General features: G+C 40.2%; 1 pseudogene; it reads right to left on the bottom strand.

Annotated features, from left to right (window-relative positions):
- Positions 1-2,110: 2,110 nt before the first annotated feature.
- On the bottom strand, positions 2,111-5,213 carry LOC105468867 (protein tyrosine phosphatase type IVA 1 pseudogene; annotated as a pseudogene).
- Between the last annotated feature and the right edge of the window lie 658 nt (positions 5,214-5,871).

Genomic DNA, 5,871 nt, shown 5'->3' with positions numbered 1-5,871 from the left:
AACAAAGTGCCCTATTCAATGTCAAGAACCTTCCATAAAGATACAATGATCAAGACTGTGTGGTCCAATAGCAGAGCCGTGAAATCAATCTAAGTTTTCATCAGTCGATGGTTGGATAGAGAAAATGGAGAAGAAAATGAATATATATGTACAATGGAATACTATTCAGCCATAAAAAAGGAATAAAATCATGTGTTTTGCAGCAACATAAATAGAACTGGAGGCCCTTACGTGAAACAATTCAGAAACAGAAAGTGAAATGCCATATGTTCTCATAATTGGGAACTAAATAACGCATACACAGGAACAAAGAATGTGGAATCTCACTGGAGAACTGGAAGGGTGGGAGGGTGGAAGAGGAGTGAGGCATAAGAATTTACTTAATGGGTATAATGTGCACTATTTGAGTAATGATTACACTAAAAGCCCATACTTCACCACTATGCAATATATGCATGTAACAAAACTGCACTTGTACACCTTAAATTTATACCAAAAAAAGACTGTGTGGTCATATAAATAAATGAAGCAGAACTGAGAGTTCACAAATAAGTTTTTACATTTATGGTAAATTGGCTTTTAATCAGAATTACTAAGGTAATTCACTGGGGGAAAGAGAGTCTTTTGAACAAATTGTGCTGAAACAATTGAATAGCCACATGCAAAATAAAGTTAACTTAGCCACCTCACACTAAACACAAAAATTAACCTTTACACATCTCAAAACAAACAAAAACTAACCTGAAACGGATCACAGACCTAAATGTGAGAGCTAAAACTGTAAAATTTCTAGGAGAAATTATAGCAGAAAATCTTTATGACTTAGGTTGAGGAGAGTTCTGAGATACAACTTTAAAAGCATGATTCATGAAAGAAATAAATTGTGTTTCATCAAAATTTAAAATTTTGCACTTTGAAACACTTTTTTGGGGAGGAAAAAAGACAAGCAGCAGACTGGGAGAAAATAATTGCAAATCATATATCTGATAAAGACATTGGATCCAGAATATATAAAGAACTACTTCAACTTAATAAGATGACAATTCAAATTTTAAAATGAGGAAAATATTTAAATCAGCATTTTATCCAAAAAGATAGGTGAATGGCTAACAAGCACTAACAAGCACATGAAAAAATGCTTAACATTATTAGTAATATGAAAATTAAAACCACAATGGTATAACTACGCTCACCAGAATGGCTATAATAAAAAAGAGATGTGTTGGTAAGAATGTGGAGAACTTTGTCTCCTAAGCACTATTAGATTGAGGGGGAGTTCCTTTGCCTTTTAAGTCTTCACTCTAACTCCCCAGCCTCCCATACATAGCCCCAGTATTCAGCAAGTATCATTTAAGAGAGTGGATGCTGTGGTTGCACCACCTAGATCCTGCCTTGGGTCTGAAACACTCATTCCTCCAGATGCCATTATCAGCTGAGGGCCCACAGCTGCATTGCTCTCTAGGCATTGCCCTCAACAGAAGGTGAACGCTTCACCCAAGATTATGCCGTCATCCCCAAGGGAAGCCTACAGGCAATGACTGGTTGATTCAAGGGCCCAAAGGCCCAGCTTCCTAGCCTCAATTGAGAACACCTCTAAATAGCCATCCCATCCTCAGAGCTCCCTATGAGACTGCCTGAGGCTACTGTTGCAACTGCTATGTATCACCATTCAACTTCTTATGCCCTATCCTATTTCTCTTGCTCCCCCATAGGTGTGGTTCCCTGAGAAGACACCCTAGTAATCCTTTGGATGCCAATCTCAGATTCAGTGTCTGTTTCCTGGGGAACCCAACTTATAACAGGTAGAGGAAACTGGCCAAAGTTCTTAATTTTCCAATTTGTTGCACCAGCCCCACGTGACCACCAAAAGCTTTTCTGGGTTTCCCTTTCCCTCAGGACAGACCCTCTTCATGGACCAAGCTTGATCCTTATTAGTCCATGTCCAGAATCAGTAAATGTCCCTAGAAAATAAAATGGTCACTTACCTCAGGAGGCCTCCTCCCTGTCTGGAATTCCCATTCACCTAGTCCTTATTGCTTTCATAGCTCTCACATATCTTTAAATATGATCTTTGTAATTTTTCCATCTTTTTCTAGTTGTTGCAGGAAAAGTTTTAGGCTGCCATGACCTACTACATCCTATTTAGAAGTGGAAGGCTCTAGAGAGATTTTCAAAATTACAGATGTGTGGATATTAACTTCTTTCCTAATTTAATTGAATTGTGGTGATAAAAGGTGTTCTGTATTTTTCAAATAGCTTAAAATGTGCTGGAATGGGTTTATAGTCAAATATATGGTCAAAAGTAATAGTTCATGTACTCTTATAAATACGTATTCTCCCACTGTTGGATGCAATGCCCTTTGTATGTTCATGGGATTGAGTTTGTTGACTGTTTTGTGTAGATCTATATCCAGAATCTTGATTTTGTGTACTTGATCTGCTTCTGAAAGAGGGACAATAAAATTTCCCACTGCTATAGTAAACTTGTCAATTTTCCTTGTAATTCTGTCCATATTTGCTCTATTTACCTTGGACCAATGCATATTTACCTTTTAAAATACATTTACTAAATTAAAAGTCCTAGTTCATATGTTCTGCACAAGATCAAAACAACATTTTACTAGAAATATTTCATAGTCTCCTCTAATTTTGTCTTCGGGGCCCTCCCTGTTAAGTTACACCCCAACCGTAAACATCAATGATAAGGCCTTTTTATCTGAAGACATTCAACACATATGCTTCTGTACAACGTGGATTTTGCATGAACTTTCAATCAGACGTTGATTTTTCAAAATGGAGGTTTTCATAACAAAATGAGATTAGAGAAAGACATCAGATAATCACAAGATGTGTAAAGACTCCAACAAAATCACCTGTTAGACAAACTTCATGTATACTGAGACCCATGTGGGATGGTAAACATGAAGCAGGCAAATAATCATATAGGCCCTACTTGCAGTGTTTGATATGACTTAAGGCATGAACTACATAAAGTTATAGTTCCTGGAGTTTTAATTCTGTATGACACTAAAAATACACAAATTTTGTACTGAGGATCTTGGCATCTAATCTGCAGATTTCTTTTTTTTTTTTTTTTTTTTTGAGACGGAGTCTCGCTGTGTCACCCAGGCTGGAGTGCAGTGGCCCGATCTCGGCTCACTGCAAGCTCCGCCTCCCGGGTTCACGCCATTCTCCTGCCTCAGCCTCCGAGTAGCTGGGACTACAGGCGCCCGCCACCACGCCCGGCTAGTTTTTTTTTGTATTTTTAGTAGAGACGGGGTTTCACCATGTTAGCCAGGATGGTCTCGATCTCCTGACTTCGTGATCCACCCGCCTCGGCCTCCCAAAGTACTGGGATTACAGGCTTGAGCCACCGCGCCCGGCCTAATCTGCAGATTTCTTATGTATTTTTTCTGGCATGGGAATAGCACTAAGCCAAACACAGAAGTCGCATTTCTGTTAAATTCGTGGCTTTTCAATATCCCTGTGGAAGCTTCATCAGACTTATTCACTAAGCCCATATGTTGGCTAAAATGTACAATAAATTAGGTCTTGTCTGAAGTCCCACTTTCAAGGCAATAGCATCAGGCAGTCAGGTTTATTGAATACAACAATTGTTTCTGTGACCACTGGAGTCTTTGAAGCAAAGCCGCATTTGAGAACGATATTTCTCCAAATACAAAAGTTGCTTGCTGTTAAAAGCGCCGCGCCGTTTTTCTCTTATAAACCGTACTGCATCTTCGTTTTTCATTCCACTTTCAATTAATGCTAGGGCAACAAGCACCGGAGTCCTCCCAAGACCTGCAACACAGTGAACGGCAATACAACAACCAGGTTCTTCACGAAACTTAACGTCTACAAGACTTAACCAGTCATCAACAATCCGGTTGGATGGTGATGAACCATCATCAAAAGGCCAATCCAGAAACTGGATGCCTTCTTTCTCCACAAGAGCAGGGTCATAAGTTGCTTCACATACTCTTACCATTGTGGTAACCCCGTATTTCTTAAGTTCTTCTATAAATCTGTTTAAGGTCGAATTGGTTGGGTTGTGTATGATTAGAAATCTCATGTTCCCGTATATGACTTCCACTGGAGCTGGGTGATTCATTGGAGCCATGTTAATTTAGTTTAAAAAAAAAAAAAAAGACACTGATATGGTTATGAAAAAAATTAAAAATTTTTGAATACAGAAATGATGTCAAGAAACTGAAGTCTATGCCAATATACTCCACTTGAAATTCACAGAGCTTTGAATATGAAGTTGGTACTGACAGGAAATGAAATGAACCTTCCAACAAGAAGCCGCGGTTCTTCAATTCAGTAATTCTCAGCCAATGGAAAGGAAGTGCGCCAAGGGTTACCCCATCTAGGTCAGAACTCTTGTAAAATGCTCTGATGATCTCAGTTCTACACTTCTGTGTCCAGGTGACCTGCTTTGCGGGGGCTTCTTGGTGGGGCAGTAACGACTCTCCACCATTCATTTGTCCTCATAAAGGTCGTGCTGAACCTGGCAGTAATCTCCAGGGCCCTTCAGAAACTCCATAAACACGCGATCAAGAATACCACAGAAAGGAATATGTTTACTCAGAACAATGGTGGCCTAACCATACAGCTGGGCCCGCGGGCGGCCGCAGCACTGCCTGGAGCAGCCGCAGTCGTTGCGGTGAAGCTGCAGTGGGATACCAAACTCTAACCAGCTGAGCGCCTCCACTGAGCCAACATGCGCACGCCGAGGTGCCGTTGCGTCACAAGCCCTCTCTTTCGTAGACGGCGCGCGACGCGCGAACCCCTTCACTAATCGCGGTTGGGCGGACCAGTGAGGACGTCATCACTGCCGCCGCCGACGTGAGCCCGTTGCTGAAGCGAAGAAGCGCTGGATGAATCCAGAGTTTCCTTGTCTCCCACTCGAGAGGAGAGGGACTGAGGAGCGACGCGCGGGTGGTGGGATAGGAAGCGTGGAAGAGGCTGGACAGAAACTGCAGGAAGACAAGGTAAGGTTGCGGAAGATTTCCCAGCCGTTGACTCTGACTAGTGTTATCTTTTCCTACCTGTTTCATGTTTGTGTCTCTTGGGAACAACATAATATTTGGCGCTTTTTTTTTTCCGCATAAATCCAGTCTGACAAACTTTTTTAGCTGAAAAAGCACGTATGCATTTTTGCCCTCTTATTTTATGCTATTTGACCTATATTTCTATATTTTTTACCCTTTCTTGACTTGTCTTGGATTAAGGTTTTCCCTCTACTCTTTTGGAAGTTTTTATTGGGGCTAATACTTCCGTAGCACTTATTTTAGGGTAAGCGCTGTTCGAAGCTTAATCTAAATGTAATACAAAACCCCTATGAATTAGATACTAGTGTCATTTCTACTGTCCTGTCTTTAAAAACCTAGGGATAGAACGGTAATTTGCCTAAGGTCACACAGCTAGTAAATGGCAGGGATGAGACTGTTTTAAAAAAAACTAATTTTTACTTTTATTATAAATTCAGAGGGTGCACGTGCACATTTGTTACATGGGTATATTGCGTGACCCAGAGTATGAATGATGATTCTGTCACCCAGATAGTGAGCATAGTACCCAATAGGTAGTTTTGCAAGGCTAAGATCTGAATCCCGGAATTTTGGCTCTGGAGTCTGCCTCTCTAATACATATGGTCTATTATATACCCTATTTCTGTTCTTTTAGTGCTTAAATAACTTAGAAAAAGTCAAACATGGTTCAGAATCTTTTCCTGTCTCTTGAAGGAATTCAGTATGCTTTAACTATTAACGTTGTCAAGCATCTTAATCTTTTAACGCCACAAATTGGACATTATTGTTTGTACAAATCAATGTTTGTTTACGTTTATTCATATTATCAGTTTCTTTG

Source organism: Macaca nemestrina, chromosome 12, assembly GCF_043159975.1.
Source record: "Macaca nemestrina isolate mMacNem1 chromosome 12, mMacNem.hap1, whole genome shotgun sequence".
Classification (NCBI taxonomy): domain Eukaryota; kingdom Metazoa; phylum Chordata; class Mammalia; order Primates; family Cercopithecidae; genus Macaca; species Macaca nemestrina.
Note: the sequence above shows the minus strand (reverse complement) of the source record. Positions and strands in the feature narration are given on the sequence as shown.